This window comes from Pleurodeles waltl, chromosome 4_1 (assembly GCF_031143425.1).
Source record: "Pleurodeles waltl isolate 20211129_DDA chromosome 4_1, aPleWal1.hap1.20221129, whole genome shotgun sequence".
NCBI lineage: Eukaryota > Metazoa > Chordata > Amphibia > Caudata > Salamandridae > Pleurodeles > Pleurodeles waltl.
Window position 1 is genome coordinate 732,763,458 of NC_090442.1, and position 21,958 is coordinate 732,785,415.

At 44.6% G+C, this 21,958-nt stretch overlaps 1 long non-coding RNA gene across 1 annotated transcript; it reads right to left on the minus strand.

Annotated features, from left to right (window-relative positions):
* Positions 1-1,726: 1,726 nt before the first annotated feature.
* LOC138288570 (uncharacterized) lies at positions 1,727-20,335 on the minus strand. Its single transcript, XR_011202465.1, has 3 exons — positions 20,251-20,335; positions 15,415-15,600; positions 1,727-2,359 (listed from the first exon to the last, which is right to left on the minus strand). It is a non-coding gene; the product is annotated as an uncharacterized lncRNA (long non-coding RNA).
* Positions 20,336-21,958: the final 1,623 nt, after the last annotated feature.

Below are 21,958 nucleotides of genomic sequence, written 5' to 3' on the forward strand. Positions count from 1 at the left end.
GAACTTCAATTGAGAAAAAATCCTCTCATTAGGTGCATCGCTGCCTGGCAAGCTTGGTATAAATAACATGATTTTTTTATGTTGGGAGCATTGCAAGGCAACTTTGACAAAACATTCAGCCATTCCTGCTCACATGGCAAGTTGGTGCTCACAAAGCAGAAGCAATTATACAATATTCGTTAAGTAAGTATTGCAGTTCCAGATGACGGGTCAAGTTAACTGCATCAGCAGCCTTGCAGAGCTTTTGAAAAGTGAGAATTTTTCTTAAACAACAAGGTTCTAATGCTGACAAGTAATGGCTCTCTAAAAAATGAAACCATTTTTCTAAATACTTTAAGGAGCACTCCAAAACCTTTGAAAAATCACTCTGCATGCTTGTGCTCGACCATGAATCGTGTGACATTAAATAATTGTGCACTTGGAAACCATTCCAATCTGTCCTTTAATTTGTTCCACAATATCCTGAAGATGCCTGGTACCTTCGAGGCACTCAGCTCATCTTTCTCAAGCTGCAGGATAGGCGCATTGAAAATGATCAAAATGTCATAAACAAAAAAAGGTAAGCTTTGCCTTGTGACATGGTGGTCTTCCCACTGTCAAGGTCTAGAAAATCCAATATTGATCTGGGTGTTGTTTCTTGCCTGAGGGAAAGGAAATAGGATTTCAGTGCCCCCTAGCATTTTAATAGTCGATCGATGGCTGGGAACAAAGTAAGCCATCGTGTTGGGACGTGCCAAAATAAAGGCTGCCACTCTTGGTCAACAAAAGAAAAAAATTCTCTCAACTCCACTGTTAGCTTAGCTGAAGAACATAAATGGCTGAACACTTTTAAAATAAAGTATTCTACATCCATAGAAAGTCTATGTATGGCTTGTTTAGCAAAGTTGTGTGAGATTTGAGCAGGAAAGTTTGCAGGCAGAATGTCTTCATTTGCTCCCTTCAGAAGCTGAAATACAAATTTATGTCATCCATAGCTGACGCGTGTGTTGTTTCCACAGTATGGGGTGAAGTGCTCCAATTTCAACCCATTCTCTTTTAGTTTTGTTGTGATCTGCTGTGTAACTGCAGTGGCAGTCTTAGCTGGATCCTCATAGAAATCAAGCAGAGTGTAGGTCATACCGGAAGTGAAATTAAACTGCAGCAACAAAAGTGGATATAGTTTAATGTTTCCTTTGTTTGAGGCATTGCTACAAACTGAAAAATATCCATGTTTTAAGTCTTCATATGCTTGCTGCAATGATAGAGGTGCAAGCATATTCTGAGTGGTAATGGATGACTTTGTGCGGCCACAGGATGCTTTCACTGCAATGGATGAGTCCAGATACATTATTTTGTACAACTTGAAGCCACAACCCATGTAGCGGTAGGAGATGTGATGCTTCACAGCATGGTACACCTGGGTCACCTCTGCAGATGTGACCTAAAATAAAAATAAAAGTCTTCATTGGTGTCAGCTCTAACCCAAAAACAACTATAATATGCTCTTGATATAAACAGGGTGAGAAAAGCAAGTTAAAGGCATCCTGACTTGGTAAACACTGTTGCACGTTTAAAGAGACTAACAGAAAATTGCAAGACGACTCACATAATCAATGGGAAATTTTAGAAAGAGTGTGGCAAAGCATGAAGAGTGTACATGGATTACAGGCAGCCTAAGTAGAATTATGAGGAAGCAAGCAATGACTTACTTTGGCTACTTCTGGCTATAAGCTTGGTTGCAGGAATGCTGAAATTGCCATCTTTGCCCTGCCTGAGGTATTTTTCTTATGTTGTGCTTCTGCCTCATGCATTTTGATATCCCGCTCTCCTCTGTGGGCAATGGAAAAGTCTTTATTACAGATGCTGCACTTGGCCTTGTACACATCTTCTGAAGACTTCCGGATGTTGTGGTGGTGTAAGTTCCCATTCAGGTCTGTACTTCCTGAATCGCTTCTTTGCTTTTTCTTGGGTTGCTCTGGCAAGGAGTCTCCATGCGAGGTAGATATTGCATCTGAATATGCCTCTACATCCGATGTGAACAGTCCCTCTGCAGCACCTTCGCCTGACTCATAATCAGACATTGTTTTTTTTTCTAAAAGTACTTCGCAAAATACCCAACAAGCTCGAGATGTAGATGCATACTGTATTCATTGTCATTGAGGAGAAAGCACAAATCAGGTTTTCCAGTATGCTGGCAACTTTGAGCAACTGTGCAGGTCCTTTTTTTCGTATTTCATATGACCATAGTCTATTTGTGTGGTTCTTGCACTGGGTTGTCCAATCTGATATTTTGTTTACAGTTCATGGTCCTAAGCAGGTATGTTTGGTTGAGTGTTATGATATTATTGCGGGCAGAATTTTGTAAACACCAATCCACATACTAAAGAAATAAGCAGAAATTTGTCAGAAGATACGGCTTGACACTTGGCCTCTTTTCTTGAACACATAGCACTTGTGACAAGCTGAAAACAAAATGTAAAGGCATCTTTATTGTCCATTCACCTTCGCGACTGAACCTCATAAGGCTAGGATGTATGTGTGATAGTTTGGGTGACTGTGTGCACTTGTTCCTATGCAGGTTATGAAAGGAAGTGAAGTTGGCACATTTAGGCCCTGATTTATACTTTTTGATGCAAACCTGCACTAACGCAGGTTTGCGTCAAAAAGTATAGTGCCGGCTTGCGCCATTCCAGGACGCCAGCCGGGCACCATATTAATAGAATGGTGCAATCCGGTGCAAAGGGTGGGCTAGCGTCAAAAAAATTGACGTTAGCCGGGTGGGGGTGGCGGCATGGGAGATGGGTGTTTAGTACCAAAAAATGACGCTAGGCTGCTTAGAGTAAAAAAAGATGACTCTAACCAGATTAGCGTCATTTTATGGCACTAAAACTACCATGCCACATGACTCCTGCCTTAGAAAAGGCAGGAGTCATGCCCACCACCCCAATGGCCAGCACAGGGGACAGGGGTCCCCTGGGCATGGCCATTGCACCCTGTGCCATGTATGGGGGCCCATATCTGGGGCCCCCATGGCATTTAAAAAAAGGTAAACACTTACCTTTACTTACCTGTACTCACCTGGGATGGGGTCCCCCATCCTCCGCTGTCTCTCAGGTGTGAGTGGGGGGTCTCTGGGGCTTGGGGAGGGCACCTGTGGACTCATTCCAAATGAGCACACAGGTCCCCTAACGCCTGACCTGACCCAGGCGTTAAATAATGGCGCTAAGCAAGCTTCACGCCATTATTTAGGCCCGCCTCCCTCCCCTGCACAATTTTTGTACGGGACGATAAATAAGGCGGAGGGGTCTTAGAGTAATTTTTTGCCCGGGAACTCCTACCTTGCATCTCATTGATGCAAGGTAGTTTTCCGCAGGAAAAAAAAAAGACTTTAACTCCAATATTTTGACGCTAGACAGGCCTAGCGTCAAAATATAAATATGGAGTTAAGTTTGCGTTGAAATAGCATCAAACAAATTATGCTATTTCAGTGCAAACAGAGTATAAATAAGCCCCTTAGGGTGTTCTTGTCGGTAGTGCTGTAGAGGAGATACATGGTGTTCTGTTGCCCATTATGTCATTGATTTTGACAAAGAGGAACATTTTGCGAATATCAGTTCCCAATTTGTTGATGTAGGATGGGTAAAGGACTGCCCAAAGACAGCATTACCATGATTGGTGCACATGTCCTAGATTGCGACTCAGTGAATTAAGTGGACCAGCCAGAGTCTACTTATCCTTTACACCATTAATTCACATGCTCCTTCATGAGACTTTCCCAAACACTGATGGGCTTAAAGACCTCCCTTCAGTATCTAATTATTGTATTAAAAATATGATGGTATTCCAAGTTACCCAGAGGCTGCCCTAATACAATTCATTTTAGCCTCAAATGCCCATCTCCAACCCAAGCCAACCTAGGCCAATTTATATGCTGCCTATGCAAGTGCGCTCCATGTTAGTGCACACATGCATCAAACAGTTTCGTAAATAACCCCCAAACACACCCCAGGCTATACTAAAGTTGAGTCAACTTATGAAAATATACTGCATCCTGGGCTAATTCACAACACATTGTGGAATAACTTGACCAAGACTTGGCACATATGGAACAATAAGCAGCAGCTTATCTATAAAAGTGGTTATAGTGACATATCTATGCGGCCATGCAAAGTCAATTTTGCATGGCTTTGACTGGCCTCATAGATAGGTGCGTTGGCTTACTCTGCGCCAGGGAGGCGTTCTATGGCCAAAGCAGTGGGTTTTCCCACATAACACCCATGGGTTTTGACTCTGCCCCAGATTTACTTAATCCCGCAAACCTAGGGAAGCACCAAAACCGTACGCCTCCCTAGAGCAGACGTAACGAGGAGAAATATTTTCATTCATCCTTCCTGCACAAAAACAATCATGCATGCAATGCAGACATCCTTGCACCATGGCGCAAGAATTCCTGCGTTGGCACTAGGCAGCCCATTGTACGCCAGCACAGGAGGAAAGGGCAGGAATGCAAAAATATTGTGCATTCTTGCTTTTTCACATTGGAGTAGGGCTGCACCGCAAGAAGATTTGTGGCTTTGCCCTATGCCAATTCCTCATAAATAAGGCCCACAGTTAACAATGAGACAGCATGCTAGACAGACTAAACCTCTGAACATCAGCCTAGTCACCCCACCGACCATATGACACAACATAAAGCTGGTGGCGTGGGAACCATGAAAGAGTAGCATTTTACGTTATCAGTGAAAAGAACAAAGCAGAAGCTTTAATGCCATCAAAATAGCACTTCGAGAAAAAGACCTGAAATACATGCTGATGATCACGGCTCACCCAAAGGTGATACCAGAAAGTAAAACATGGCATTTGACACATCGGAAGAAGAAATGGATTTAAGGGTGGCAGACAGTATAATCCAAGAAGGGTGCTCCCTGCCACTGATCTGACACAGAGCAATGGCTAAAGACTGACAAAGATGACAAACAAAGCAGGTAGATGATCATGGAAAGGTGACAGCAGCCTTCATGGAATGTGGAATGCTAACACAGCCAAGGCAAAGTGAACATTAAGAGCGGCAAACACACAGACATACAATACATGTACTGGATGAACAGAAGATCTATGTATTAAAACAGACTCCGAAGCTCTGCTGAATGCTATCAAATATAGATACCAAGGGTAGTACTAGTGTCATAACAGAAAAACATCATGTAAGCAAACAAAAGTTGATTGGTCACTAGGATAAATTCTTATCCCTGCTATAGCTCAGTTAAACCATTGTAGGTGTCTCTAAATCACTCCCAGACTTTGAACCTCTAAAAGGATTGGAAAATGCTCACAGCAATGAATACCTGCATAAAGGGGGACAGATCAGTAATTAATTAGGTAAAACATAAACGCAAGCACCCAAAAGGTTTTTCTTAAGAGTCCGCCTCTAGCACTGCAGAGTGCCGCACTTACCACCTACGAAGACTGCCTCATAATAATGCCACCACATATCTCTTTCTTACACCATCTTATGCTGACTGTCTCTTTATTTCACTCCTGCAGGTATTTTTCACATCTGCTTTCTCCATTGTCTCTGATTTGGACAGGCCCTATAGCACCAGTTGAGGAGGCTGCATTGGGATGGATCACAGGGCTCACAGCTTGCCAGATCTTGCAGGTCAGGGCCAGCTCTAGAGTGGTGCGACCAGTACCTCCGCACTGGGTGCTGACTTTGGGTTGGTTTGGTCACGGTTGTTTGCTGTGTTTGAAGGTATGTTATTGTTTTGAACGCACCTGCTGCGGCGTTCCTTGCCTCAGCAATTTTCAGATAGCAATAAATATGTAAAGATAACGCTGGTGATGAATGTTCTGCCTGGAGAGAGTTTTCTCTAGTGGAAGTTTTAAGGGAGGGCAGAGGATTAATATGCCTGCTGCAAGGAACGTGTGCCATGCAGATCACAAAGTGCATATAATGCAAATAGGTTAGTGGGTTACTAGTTTTGTCAGAGAGGCCCTCTTGTTACATGCAGTTTATAAGTTTAAATCCTCATATAGCACAGTAAGCTATTAGATGTCATCAAAGAACTGCATGCATACAGCAAGGTATATATTAGAGAGTTATGATTTTTCCCCAGTTTCTCATTATCCTAATGTTGCAAAAATGGTTCATTTGGGTAGAAATCAATTGTTATTATTAAAGAGAACCCCCGACCATGGTGTTACATTTTAAATTCTGAGTGTGTGCTTCTCCAGACCAAGCTCTCTTAAACTATACAGCCTACCAGTATGGATGACATGTGACTGCTAACCCTTATAGTCCTCTGTCATATGTAACATTTCTTACACACTGATTACACACTGATTGATTGTCTTTCTGTAATGTGTGTTCAATGTCAAGTGCTACATAGTTGTCCCCAGTTAAGGTGCCTACAAACTGTGTGTTCAGGTGAGGCTTGGGAGATAATGGTGGCACACTAGGTCCGGCGCTATTGGAAACATATGATGTAGCGCTTAATATCCCTGATGAGTTGCTGAAGCACTTTCAGCAGGCTGGTAACAAACATTCTTCAACTGAAAAAAGTCAGAGTTTAAAGGAAGCACTTTTTACAACCCAATGAGAGAAACGGAGCTCAGCCGTATACTTTGCTACAAGAATAGCTCTGCTGATTGAGAGCCAACTGCAGCGAACTCAGCGAAATGTTCACTGCGCCGGATTGGCTCACAACAGAACTAGCTGAGCCAACATCTCACCACCTTGATTAACAGAAAAAGCCAGCAAGCTCTGATGGTTAACAGTGAATGAAATCTACCGCCATATGCGACTAGCGCCAGGGCACTCTTTCTTAGTGTATCAGCCATGCACGCACATGTAAAAGTAAATTTCTTCAGCTACTTACACTCGAGAACTGATGTTGAGATTGCAGGGGTCCCAGGCAAATCAGCCTGACTTGTGGTCCCCAGGACAGGACAGGTTCTTCTTGGAACTGGGAGTCTGGCCTGCTGGCTGTCACAGGCACACAACGCCGAGCTCAGGAGAGTCACTGCAGGACGGGGACGCACGCTGCAAGTCTGCAAAAGATTGAAAGCTTGCTTCACACGTCCTAAAAAAGTAAGGCTGTGTACCCTAAAGCTATTCTCATTGGCCCTGAGCATCAGCAGTCCTGTAGTGGGAGCAGCAAGCACTAGGATTGGCTGATGGCTTTCAAGCCAATCCTAGGTAGCTTTGTAGACTCTTCCACAATGTCCTGACAATTGGAGGGTGAAACATGCCAAATCCTTGGATGTCACCCCAAACCCTCACAATGACAGACAAATGGCATCCGTTGAAGAAACAGTCATAGAGAAAGGACAGAGGACCAAAATTATGGACTGTCCATGAAATTTACATACGGTTGGTCAAGTCGAACACATATCGGTTTGGCATCACCATGAGGTGGATGGCTCTTCCTTGATAGCGTTTAGCCCTAGCTCAGCATTGTTGATCATTTTCAGCATCTCCCACCTTGTTATTTGCAACCAGCGGGTCTTTGCTTTTGTCTGTAGGGTAAAAAAAGGTATGGAGTCTCCTGCATTTAATTGAGCCTCAGTGAATAGCCTGAATTCTTCCACAATGTCTTTGTACTGAGCCCAGCCAAAGTAATCAGTAGATTGTTTGTTCTCGAGCCTGATGCAACAGGGTTGTTTTCTTCTGTAACGGATGTTGGAACAACTTGGACAGGTCTTCTCCAGGGATGACTAGGGGTGGGTGTATATGGTCATGAGGGAGCAGAGGCTCTGCCATCTGGGGACGAGCTGAGCGTAAGCAAATTCTTCACACTGCCAGTAGAAGTCCATCAGTGCGGAGGTGCCCCAGTGTATGTCTGGTACGTGCAGTATTGCTTCACAATTCTCATTCGTGCCAAGTAGGATCATCCCTTTGTCTCTGAAACACAAGGAATACAGTGTACGTTTCTGTACAATTAGAGGTTGCCCTTCCCCTCCAACCAGGTGTACCTATCTATCTCCCCAGGCCAGATTTCCTGACATTGGATATCTATGCTGGTATCCAATCCTCCCCTATGAGATTCATGTCCCGTTGTTTCATTGAGGTGGATGGCCCTACACAGGAACTTCATGTCTGGGGCCCATTTGTTATTAAAGAAGACTACCCCAAACATGCTAGGCCCCTTGGACCACAGGCAGGAGCAGATGTGTTTGTGCACTGTTGCAGTGGTTTTGTTACCTTTAAGAACCTCTTTTCTGGAAAGTATTGGAGCCAAACAGTGTCCTCCCCTACACTGCCTTGCCTCTACATTCTTTCTAGCTTGGTTTGAATATCACTAGGCTTGGTATAAAGGTACAGTGCGGTGGGATTTGTCTCATATCGAGTGACATTTACTACCACCCTGTGGGGTTCCACTCTACTAGGTTGTAACTTGGCCCTAAACCTGCATAGGTACAGATGGATGAGCCATTTTGCTTTCTCAGGGGCTATCTCCTGGGATAAATAAAGCATATCCACTTCTGTGGCATGTGGTGTCAATGAACAAATGTAGCATGGTCTGGCTGATGTCTACGGCGGTCATGTGCTGACACCATTTGTTGTGTAAGTGTGCGCTGTGTAGCGTGTGTGGAATACTAACATTAGGTTCAGTGTAATTGTAAGTGATAAATAAATAAATCCAGGATTTTCAAAGTGCGGCCAATCACCCAAGAGGGTCTCAAGGCGCTGAATTGTGGGCATGGGGAGAGTAAGTGATTTGCCCAGAATCACAGGATGTTGAGCCTCCACTGCCGAGACTAACCTGTTTCCCTCAGCTCCAAAGTCGGCAGCTCAGGCCGTTATGCCACATCCTCTCCTGTGGATGTGAAAGTGATGTGTGAAAGGCCCCTATGCAAGCACTGTAGAAGTGTCAAGGTGGACCCCATGTAACCAGGCAGATTTCTGGCTATGAATGGATGCGGCCACACCCAGAGCAAACAGAGGGCATACAATAGTACACAAAATACATAACTTTTGGAATTGTGCAGGTCCCGGGATGGCTTCCTAGTGAAACATCTGCAGTCTTCTGGCGATCAGTGGTGTCTCTGTTCTGGCAAAAGTGCTGCGGTACCAGTGGTGTCTTTACCTTTGAAAAGAGTTTGTAGAATAATGGCCCTCATTTGCACCTTGGCGGTAAAAACCGCATACCGCCGTGGCGGGGGCTGCCAAAAAACCGTCTCTGCGGCTACCCGCCATCCGCTGGATTATGACCACAGCCAGATATCTGCTAGAAGGATGGCAGAAATCCAGCTGTGGCCATGCCGGCGGATGGCGGTAAGGTGGCGCTGCTGCCATCAGCAGCGCCACACCAGTAGACCGTTGCCAGCCATATTATGAGAAATAATACGGCCTGGTGGTGTTCTGCTGGCGGACGCTGCTGCTGGCAGCAGCGCCCTGGCCCGTCTCCTGCTAGAGGACCCCTGCATACAGGTAAGTGGGTGCTCCGACAGGGGAGGGGGGTAGGGGATGTTGAGTGTGTGTGTGGGGGTGTGTGTGAGTATGTGTGTATGTGCATGTATGAGGTGTGTGTTGCGTGTTGGATGTGAGTGTGCATGAATGAAGGTGTGAGTGCTTGTATGTTATGTTTTGTGAATGCGTGTGTGCGTGCATGTTTCTAAGTGTGTGCGGATGTGTGTGTGAATGGATGTATGCATGTGTGGATGTTTGTGGAAAAGTGTGTTTGTATGTGTATGTGTGTGTGAAGGGGGCGTAAATAGGAGGGGCATTGGAGAGATGGGGGTAACTGGAGAGGGAGGGGGAGGGAGTAGACCCCTATCAGTGACAGGGAAGGAATTCCCTGTCACTGATAGTGCCTACCACCATGGTTTTCATGGCAGTAAGGAAACCACAAAAACCATGGCGGTAGGCAGGGTCATAATCCCACGGATGGAACAGTGTCACCGCCATGGTGGTCGGAGTGGTACATTGGTGGATTGGCTTCAGCCAACCCGCCAATGTCATAATATGGTGGTATGTATCGCCAGCCTGTTGGCGGTACTTACCGCCATATTTCCACCAACCACCAGGGTCATAATGACTCCCAATGTCTGTAAAAATAGTCCAAAGCAGTCATTGGTCTTTGTCTTGTACACTTGGGTCTTGTTAGCGTTCTGGAAGTTGCTGCTGAAGAGGTGGCGGCCTCTATAAAGGTGGTACACTCGTGGTTCGGTTGCAGACCTGTTGGATAAGAGCTGTGGGTTGTAGGTTAGCTTTAGAAAACAAGCATTGGCAAAGCCAATAAGTGTTGACTTTGTTTTTTCTTTTTCATTCTACTTTACTAACTGGATTATAATTATTGGAAAAAGGAGGTAATAATGTTTGTTTTAAATTTGATATACTGTTAATAGTTGTTTATGTTTTGATGTATGTTGAATTAATACCCCAGGGTTCAAAGCTCGTAATTTGTACCATATTTAATATGGCATTGAATTAGAGTTTAGTAATGTGTAGTTAGTAGAGTGCCACTGCACCTGCTGCACCATTCATATCATGTTCCTTTTAAATGCAAGGGAACCGCAATTGTGACTGCCTGTTTAGTAGTAAAATATAGCAATATTTGGTGTTTAGAGGAGTTATGACAGCTTTTGACCTTGGTGCCACTGCACCTGCTTCACCATTCAAATCATGAACTTGGTGCCTGCAAGATAACTGCACTTATGTCTACCTGTTTAGAAGTAAAATGTAGTAATATTTTGTGTTTAGTGGGGTTCTTAGAGCTTTTAGGTATGGTGCCACTGCTCCTGCTGCACCATTAAAATCATGACCCTAGTGCCTGCAAATTAACTGCAATTGTGACTGCCCGTTTTATAGTAAAATTTAGCAATAATCTGTGTTTATAGGGGTTCTAACACCTTGAGACACCGCACCTGTTGCACAATTAAAATTATGATATTAGTGTCTGCAAGATAACTGCACTTGTGACCTCCTGTTCAGTAGCACATTTTAGTAATATTTTGTATTTAGTGGGGTTCCTAAAGCTTTTGGCCACGGTGCCACTGCACCTGCTTCATCATTCAAATCATGACCCTAATGCCTGCAAGGTAACCGCACATGTGACTGCCTTTTTAGTAGTAAAATATAGCAATATTTGGTGCTTAGAGGAGTTCTGACAACTGGGCCCCGAAAGAAAAACCTCTGAGCATCAGGGAGGTTATTTTGCATATACAAGTGCATGTGTTCTCAAATAATTAGTTATTAGTAATCCTTGTCTTCAGGGCCACAAAAAACAACATAATATACCAAATCATAAGGGCATAGTATAAATACCCAGCTGGCTGCCTACACCAATACACCCATATAGTGTAAGGGAAAACCTTATAGAAATCATCAAGAGTTGAGAGTAAGTTATATCTGGTGATTTAGAGAATCTCATACAGCCATGATAATAGTAACGTGTAATCAGAAACCCACGTCCATTGTGGAAAAATGGAGTATCAGAAAAGTGCAACCTAAAAAGTTTCAGACATGCAAACTACACCCAATAAGAGAAAGATCAAAACCAAAAAGTGTATTAAAGCACACAACACCCAAAACACTCATAATTGGCAACCACAAGTCATGTCTTACCACAAATCCAACCTATATGTATTAAGTTTCAAACCGTAGAAAATATTTCCCTAATAAGATCCAATCCTGAAAGCAAAACCAAAGTAGCTGCAATGTCAAATAAAGTAACAACAAACCAAATTGCTATGTGCGCAGCACAATAAAAAACCTACCACAAGCAATACGATGTGAATTCATATGTCAATGCATGGTTCAAAATGCCGTTATTTGTGTTTTATATCTTGCCCTGCAGGAAAGATTAACTAAACTCAATTTATTCCCTTTGTAGGATAATCATATTCCCAATCAGGTCAATTCTCTCTATTCTCGTTGTTATTGTATTGACCACTATATAAATACAACCTAGCAAACGCACCTAGTTGCTATCTATATCCACATCATTCTTAAAAAATGAATGTCCTATATAAGTATGATATTAGTCATAAAGCAGGTGATTGCCTTACAGACAAATCTAGACGGTATCATGTAAAGAAAGGAGGTAATAACTAAGACAATATGTATCAGCATTACGCCACAGTGTACTAGAGCTGTAAGCTTGGAAATCAATTCACTAACCAATAAAAACCTTATGTATTCATGTGGGTCAATAATGAGAAGAAGTCGAATAGTGCAATGTTAATCATGAACCAAGTCATAGTCATGTCAATTTTCCCATATCTCTGAGTGACAAGGAAAAGCGTAACATGATCCAACGAGCACTCTTCGGACGATGGGCAGTCATGTGCGCAGCCAGGACTCATCAAGATTTTCCCGATACGGGTAATGAACTGAGACGGCTGATTGTCCTGTTGAATTTCCCCTCTGACTTGGTGCCATGTTGTTGCTTCGTAATCTGTCAGATTTATGCGTGGACTTCGGAGCTTTATGGAGACATCATTATCCCAAGTGCACGGGAAACCTGGCTCCCGGCACTGGAACATCGCCTCATTTTTGGAATTAAAAGGAGGCCTCCATTAGCTGGAGACCTGTCCTTGAAAAATGCCTGTCCTAATTGGACTCGGATTTGGGTGCCTGGGTGCTTGTTTTTATGTGCTGATTGGGGGCCACCCTGCCCCCTCTTCAGACTACCGTCACCCTGGGGCGTGACCAGCTAACCCTGCCCTAGGGGACCAGCAGCAGAGTGGAGTCTAGGCCCCTGCACTCTAGTGAGGACTCCCGAACATGAAAACCTACGGCCCCATCATGCTCGGTGTTAGCGTGACCGCTAGGATGTGGGCTCGGAGAACACTGTGTTAGTCTAGTCTCTGATGAGGCTGCTGAGCAGACTCTTGACATTGCCTATTGCTAGGTTTATTCCTGCTGTGTTTTGCTTAAAACATGAGTTCCATTTTCCTGCCCCATCATCAACGGGGGCAGTTTGGTCCTGATCCCTTCTTTGTCCATCTGCACCCATGGCACATAGATGGTCCCTGATATGCCCTTCTGTAACAATGGGCATATTTTGGCTGGGAGCAGCTCTGCTGTTTTTTTCTCAATGTAGCGCTACCACCTTCCCAGGCATTCCTGCATGTAGGGGAAGTTCCATTTGGGATGTCCCCCTCTGTGCCGGATGCAGTCTTCTGTGACGGCCATGTGCTCTGGTTCGAAGGATTCCTCCTCCAACCAGGGTCTATAAAACTGACCCTTTCGGTTCAGTGGCCCAGCAGGTGCCGAAATGGTTGTGCAAAGGCCTGGCCTCCTTTTCTAGACACTTTCTCTCTAGGGGTCAGTTTGTCTGAACGATGTGTGTTCGGGAGTAGAGGTGGACATTTTCATCGCTGTTCTCCTCATGCGTACATAAAGGTGCCATTCTGCTTCGCCTGTGCCTTAATTGGGTTTGACTAGGCCACTGTGATCTCTTATTTCTTGGTCCGCCCCTGTCCTACGCTGACAGTCTGGTGGGGTTCGGGGCCTCCTTCTTGGTTCTGCTTCGGACTCCTCTTCGTGTGGGGCCCTGAGCCTAGCACCACTCTCCTCCAGGGTAGGTTGTGCTGTTCTGTTCTCCCTTTGAGCTTCCAAGGTGAGAGCTCTCTCCTCAACCTGCGCCTTTCCTCTAATTCCCACCTGGGCTGCCTCCTTCGCACAACGCAGTATGTGATTCTACTCGGTAGGAATATGCCATCCAGCTCACTTTCTATTGTCTCTTCCTTTGCCCTCTGAGGGAATGCACCCTGTGACTCCCCCTTTGACATTGGACCCTGGGAGCCCCCCCTTTGCTGGTGGTGTCACTGTCCAGCACTGCTATGAACCTCCCAGGCACCTTGGAGCGCTCTACCAGACGAGTTGCAATGTATGCCCCCATGCTGCTGGGGTTTGAATGACTGAACATAAGGAACAGGGGGTCGAACTTGGGGGAATCCTAGCGCCGACCTGGGATGGAACTGGAATCATCTAGGCCTGTCGGTCTTGCGATCCCCTGGCCCTGGATCCAGTGGCTCGCTGCCCGGTGGGGGCCCTCTGGGCCCCATAACTGGCTGATTGGTGTAACTTAGTGCAGGAATGGCTGGGATGGCAGGCATCAGAGAGAGCACCTATGTACCTACGTATGGTGGGGGAGGTGCGGAAACCTTTCTTGCGAGTTCTGTGTGATTGCAGGTCAGGGCCAACTCGAAGAAGGCCCATGCATCTAACAGTGCCTCTCTTTTAGGCATCTTTCATCCTACAAATTTGGTCTGAGTGTGTCTCCTTGTGTGCTCTAATATGTTGGTGTTGTGGTTCCCCTCTCTGGCCAGGGAAACGCTTGTGCCTTAGTATGCCATTCACAGCAAAATATATATAGCTTTTTAGCCTGTGTGGGGAATCTAGTCTGATGTGGCTTAACGGTGACTCCATGATGGGTTGGGAACCTTTTTTAAGGGACTGGTATAATTCTAACTTTCTTGAGTTTTAAATAATTCTAAATTCTACTCTGATCATGGGGGAATATGTACACAGGATTATGCCAGAAATAACTATTAGCTACAAGCTCAACTTTAGACAGAGATGCATCAAACAGACTTTTTACAATACATAAAACAATACATATGAAAGGTCACAACCTGAAAGAAAGTGTAATGGTCAATTCAGAACATTATGAACAGTTTTTAGCAGCAATAGCAGACATGGAATAATGATTTCTGAGAGAAAGATAATGGGATCGATTATGACTTTGGCAGACCGAAAAAGCCGTCCACTGAAGCCCCGACAAGCATGCTGCCACCACTGCGGCAGCCTTCCTGCAAGCCCCATTAAGAGTTTCCCACTGGTCCCAGCGGGAAACAGCCTATGCCGGTGGCAATGCAGTAGTGCGTAGGGTGCACCAACACCTGTCGCAATGTTCACTGTCTGCAAAAATGGGCTCGCCAGGGGGTTCCCTGCACTGCTATGCCAAGTGCATGGGCAGTACAGGGCCCTCCTGGGGCACCTGTACCTCATTTTCGCCAGCAGTTACATGGTGGTACTACCTTTATATAACAGCCTGTGGTGAAGGAACTCGTAATCCCCAGGACAGGGCGGCCTTGTGGATTAGGACCGCCAGTCCCTCCTGTGGAGGAAAACTGGTGGTCGGACCGCAGCATTACCGCCACGGTCGTAATGTGGCTGTTGGACCACCACATTGTCGGTGGTCCGACCGCCACCGCGACCCTGGCTGTCTCAAAACTGGCAGGGTCGTAATGACCACCAATGACTTATTCATATGCAAATTTTAACATTTAACAAGAAACAGCATTTCAGCGTAACTTATAATTGCAGTAGTTTATCAGCACCACAGCATCAACAATGCATCAATTGAAAACCACGATGAAAATAAAAGAGAGGAGAGAAAAAGTGACAGAAAAATATTTTTATGACTTTGTCCAAAAAACCTTAGTCAAATGCTGGGACTAAAAACAGATTTATTCTCTTACCCAATGTTGGTGGCTTTAGGATGGGATTCAGCAGAACTTTAAATCAATTTTGGTGTCTGCTCACCTCTCTTGTTGCACAGATGTGAATCTGTATAGACATAGTCCTTTTCCTTCAGCTGCAGTCAGGTCCGTAAAACCAACCTCTCCTATCTGGCTCACCAAAATGTTGCTCGCATGTGGATTTACCTTAAAGAAATGAAAGACAAGAGTCATTTGGTGCAACAGGAAAAGTTGGTTTAATTACACGCAGCAGTCGGGAGAGCAGTACAGAGTTGGTGTCTGATCTGTCTCTCAAAGTTACCAAGTTCTGAGCGCCATTAAATACAGATCTCTAAAGGGCATGAAACAATTCTATGCATTCTTTGGAGGAAGGAATCCGGGCCTAGTCATGGAGTGTTAAATCTGACCATCTGATAAAGTGCGCAGTTGGGTCTCGACCTTGCGTGGACGTAATGTGGGCCAGTAGGTAACATGTCCAAATATCCGGCATGGGGAGCGGTGATAGCTGCTTGTTGTGTTCTAACTTATGTGGCATTTAACTTTTATGTTGTTTTGGAAACATGCATCTCCTCTGGCCAGATGTGTTTTATTGGGGGCCGATCTCTTGGGACCTTTGTGGTGTCACTGCCTATCTGGTGGATCGATCTGGGTTTTTCCTGTTTGTCTATGGACTACGTGTCACCCCACCTGTGATCTGTCAATCATTTGCCTCAGACCTAGTTTGCAGGGCTTGCCTGACCATGTATTTCACACTCTGGGTTGATGGAGAAGTCACATGGGGTGGAATTGACAACAGTGATGCAACTTTGTTGTTATGCATACATATATTAGGGCGTACATTGATATCATTTTCATCAATATTAACACTGTAAATTAGGTTTGGGCAAGGGAAGGTATAAACGCAAGCTGGACAGCCTAAAACAAATGAATCCAGAAAATGGAAAGCAAGAAAATATGAGTTACAAACCATAAAGCGAATGTCAGCTTTCAGAATGCCCCCAAGATGTCTTTAGCAAACCAGACAGCTGAGCTATCTGGTAGGCTGTGACCTAAAAATGACTGATGACTGAGGAGAAGCAACTGAATGAAAGGGCATAAAAAACAGTTTCTCTGCTAAGTGCAGGCACCTTTGTGGGGTAAAGAAAGGGGTATGTTTCTGCAGATGCATTGATTAGTTCTGATTCAGACACTAAAAGCCAGATTATCTTGAATAAACTTCTGTGGCCCTTGGGTAGCCAATGTAGAATTTTCCCTGCTGACCTATGATGGTTGGTTCCTGTCAAGCCTTAAACCTAGCATCTCCAACGAATAGCTTGTGAGCTACTGGTAGCTCTTCAGCTATCTGTAAATAGCTTTCCTGTGTGCAGCCTAGCATACTTAATCGGAAGCTGTTGCTTTGATGAATTAATTTATGTATACCATATCGTTCGGACAACAGGTGTTGCAGAAAGGTTCTGGGGCCCCCATTTCATTCTCTCATGTAATTTTCCATACAGTATTGGGCATCTACTATATAGAAGATTATATTAAATTGCGCCCTCCCTTACTATGGCTAGCAATCTGGAAGAATAATGAGGCAAGTCTCACTAGAAATATTACTAGAGAGTGCCTCAAGTGCAACAAGGGTCTTGTGATCTCATGGTTAGCCGGTGTGGAATCAGGTTTTCGAAGGATTGGCCTGCAGCATGTTTTTACTGAACCCGATGCTAACACCAACATTAACAAAAAATATGTACAGCAAGCCCTACATAAACATGCTTACACTGAAAGAATTACTGTAGAGCAGGAGAAGAAGAGTATGGCAGCTTATTTGCACATAATAACAGGCAGTCCATCTGCAAGATATCTTATTAGAGTGCCAGGACACTGGAAATGCAGCCTACTGTTCCGCCTGGGGCTGGCACAATAAAATGCCTGCTTTGCTTTTCGGTGGGATTTCAACCTAGCCTTGAACTGCTACCCTGCCCCTATGAAGGGAGAGCAGGCCGGACCATCTTGCACTTTAAATGTTTTTGTTGTTTTTACACTTTGTATACTAAACATTTTTTAATCCCTCTCACTAAAAGACACAATGGTAGAGATTTTAGGGTAGAATTCAACTTCCTGCTCCAACTCGCGGAGGATGAGGTAAAATAAGTTTGCATATCCCTCCAGTAGTTCTTGAGATTTTTGAGTTACAAAAAGGATCCATACCTGTTTCAAAAGTTTCAATTCAAAGACATTTTAATGTGAATTTGCAAACTTTGGTTAACACGCCATTCATGGCCTGCAAATTCAGAATTAAAATAGATGTATTAGTTCAAATAGCTGTGTTTCCCACGAGAAGCTGCCGTGTCAACGAACATCAACAGATGGCCTGGAGCACCTAAAATCGGATTAGCTGATCTTGGTTGAAAATTTTGTTCTTGTGCTATTGACATGATGTGAGCAAGTTTGAAAACCCTCGGTTTTCTCATGTCAAAAGTAAGAAATCTGGGAATCCATGCAGATGCATTATCATCATTACTTTTATACATGTAACTCACTCTGAATAATGCATTTTGTAATGTAATGTGTTGACGACTACTGAGATCAAGTTAAGCTTTTGCTACGGTGATGTGATTTTTAAAGCATCCTGACTGACACAATTCTATACATTTGAGCCTCCTGTGTGAATGTTGTTTTTTCAATGAATTTCCTACTTTTATTTTCAAGAGTAATGCCAGTGATTGTAAGTAAAAAACATAGGTTCCCAATTTAGAGTTCTTCTGCTTGAATATGCATTTTGCCACATTTTTTAGGTCGAGCGGGCAAGCGCTCTGACGTGTTCGAATGTATCTGTGGTCTTTTAACCACGTCCACTGCACGCCCATCACTATCATTCGTTCATGGCCTTGCCTTTTAAAAATCCTTTGTTATCATTGGTAAATGCCAGTGGTGACACCTCTGTATGGGCGGAGGAGCGTCGCCCCCCCCCGCCAGCAGCAACCGATGCAAACCCATTCACAAGGAAAGGATAATAAACCAAGTTTATTATCCTTTCCTTGTGAAAGGGGGGGGGCCTTGTGGAGTGACCTGGACGAGAGGACTGCACTGTGCACTCCCCTCAGAGCGCATGTGTGTTTGGCCGGCCGTATCGGGATGGAGCCCCAGTTGGCTCCGTTGATGTAAAGTTTCCTCTGATGGCCAAGGAGTAGGACCCATCACAGGAAAGACATTATACTGCCCATCCTATTTAGGGTGGACAGTGTAATATCTTGTTTCCTCTCCATCATCAAATAAAACTAATGTCCGCCACACCCTACTATAAAACTTTCAGGCTGTGGAGGGTCATTCATTTTTTGTTTTTCAGAAACCGAAGTCCAGCTTTGGAATTGTATTTCTGAAAATCAAAAACATTTTAAAAGTTTGATGAACGGCTATCAAATTCGAAGGTGGCTGTCCAAACACCTAATTGTACATTGAATTGCCTTGATGGTGATTCCTTTCAATGTACAGGAATGACTGTTGGGCCGGATGTCATCTCTAAATTTGACGACAACTAGTCCGTCAGGGTGGCTGAGGTAATGTCCTATGCCTTCCGGGCGGACTGAGTATCATCCATCAAACACTAAATCAGACCCAGTGTTTCTTCTCTAGCCTCCTACTATCAGATAGAGACACTGTGGAGATTGCTCTTTCAGACTTTTAGATGCCATGTCAGAGAACAAGTGGCCACTGGAAATAAGAAAGACGCAAAACAGTTTGGCTTTTAGGCAGACCCTAAAGACACTTGTTTTAGGTTAAGTGGTCAAGTATTCTCAAACTTGCAGCAGAGGGTGTGATTTTGTTGTTTCTATCTCAGTGCACTGAAGCCACAGAGAGGCGTATTCTGCATTTCACGAATAATGAGAACAACTTGTGCCATATCATGGTTCTATTCTTTGTGATGCGCCGACACAGAAGAGTTCTAGGCTTTTCTTTTCTCCGTCTACTGGGCATTATATTGAAAAATCTGCCAATCATTTCAAGGTGCTATGGAGAGTGGAGCCTGGAAGCATGAAGGAATCACTGTCCAGCTCTGACGTCTGCAGCCTATGCACTCGATTATAGATTTTTAGAGCTATTGTTTGCATTGAAGACAGGAAAAAGAAACGCACAGACTACTGTGTCGCTGAAGAGCAAAGAACGGGATAATGGTATGACCCAGAACTGTTCAATACTCTGTGGAAAGTGCAACGGAATCTTAACCGTAGTCGTGCTATTTTGCTGTGAACCAGGCCCAGCACTAGGTGTTGTGAGCATGGATCTCATTTAGGGGTCGCAGCTGCGGTCCCTGGCTTTCCCCTTGCGACCATTTGCACTGCATTTGCGACCCCTGGCCTCAGAGGTGGCAAATTCAGTGCCAGAAACACAGGGACAGCTCGTCCCAATGTACATCGGTTTGGGCTGCAATCTCCTTGCTTTTTGTTAGTTTTTATTACACTAATGGTGAATAATAACATATTATTCACTATCAGTATAATAACAATGGCGTACAATTAGGTGGAATACGACCCACCCTAGTAGCTGAGATAAGTAAAAATGCCTTTAAATGTACGTTGAGTGCATGCATGCAGGTGAGAGTGTGTTTATGAGAGAGTGTGTGTATGTGCGTTTGTGTGTACAAGTGTAAGCATGTGTGTGTGAGCAAATGTAAAGGTCAAATGGTGTGTGATGCCACATCCGCTCCCCCTGGCCTCTTTGTGCTTTGACCTTCATAGCTGTGAGTCCAGTTTCATGGCCTCCCCCAAAAACTTTAGGCGGGAATCAGGGCTTGACTCCGAGCTGGGCCGTGGTGTAAAAGCTGCTGGTTTCTAATGAGCGCGTTAAACCCACCTGCGGTTGTATTATAAACTGTACTGCTGGGCTATTGGGCTGCAGCATCTCCATCAGCAGCGACGCCACCGCCGTGCGGCATCCAGAGGGAGGTGGCGGATTATACATCGCAGCGGATGTCTAACTCGGGCCCTCAATCGTTCAAGAAGTGAAATGCAGCGGCCCTCAGCCCCTCCCAGGGCCCTTTCACCGCCACTTCCCCTTTATGTCAGTAATGTTTTATGGGGTGAGATGCAGGTGTCAGCATAATTTATGGCCACTGCAGAGTCATCGGTTTCAGCTGCTCGGGCAGTATGAGGGCAGGAGCTCACCCTATGGCGGTGCAGTGACGTAACATTAGCCCCGAGGTGGAGGGGGTGGGGCCAGCTCCAGGGGGCCGCCTCAGCACAGTGACAGGTAGTGGGCCGGAGAAGGGGGCGCCCTACATGTACTCTGCAGGCCCCGCTCAAGTTTCCTTGCCGCCACTGTCGCGCTGAATCATGGCTGCGCCCCTGGGCAGCACACGCATGCTTCCCATTTGCTGCTGACAAAAAACACAGGGCAGAGAGAAAATGACAACATTGAGTCGAAGTCTGCGAATTTTCTATTTTTTCAAAGCTCCTGACTCAGAGACTTTAATTATATCATGCAATAGAGGCTTCCTTTGAGGAAAGAGGCCGCTTAGGGCCAAAAAGCTCAACGTTCAGGCGAAATATAATCTTCTCGGCAGCCTCTGGCTATCTTGAAAGGCCTCTCCTTTGGTCACAGTCCTGGGTGCAGTTTAACTAACTGGCTGCCCGGTGCATTGAGATTCTCCATATGGCCAGCAGGTGTCAGAGCCTTTGTAGCACTTTGACCCACAGAATGGTATCAACACACCTTCATTACTATGACACATCTGATGGCTACCAGAAAGTGCTGGATGTATAAATCTCTGATTTCTGGTTATATAAAATCCTGACATTTACTGTGTACGTGTTATTTACTAATAGTGATAAAACAATGGCCATAATCTCAAATTATTATTATTACTCTAGCCCTTCATCTTCTATGAACTGTAGTGCAAGTTCCAGCTGATGAGTTCGAACGGGATCTCTTTTCATAAAATGAAAGTGCCATATAAAATCAAGATACCGTTAGACACTGATGCCTGGTTCCAAGAATCAGCTCTAGATAGCCAGAACGCTGTTTTGAGATTACCGAAGCCTTTATTCAAGGAACTGGATCCTGAAAAACTATTTGCAGCTAGTGGTAGAGCGGAACGTGGTAACAATTTACCTGCGTTCGGACGCTCTTTAGGTCGATGAATCTTTTGACTAAGTGGGTACTCTCTGTACTCTTAATCAATCAACTTCATCAAATCGATAATCAATAACGAACATAAGCAACACCTTGAACGACATAACACTTAACAATTAATCCAGAATACATTTCGGCGAACCCTGACCTTTCAGTCAGGAATAACCACACCAGTTTATTGCAAAGTTAGTGAGTTTATTTCCCTATATTAACAAAGCTAGCACGATATAGATGTGTCTCAACACCAAATGATAAACATAAATGAACATTAATAGCTGTCCATATCGTCGGAACAAGTGTAATCTATGTAGCATTTGAATCACAAGGCATTCAATAGTGGCAATGCAAAGCACTAATACGATAATCTGCAATGGGCTAATTGCGTACATTTAGTCAGCATAACAAGATCTCAAATTGCATCGTGCGGCAT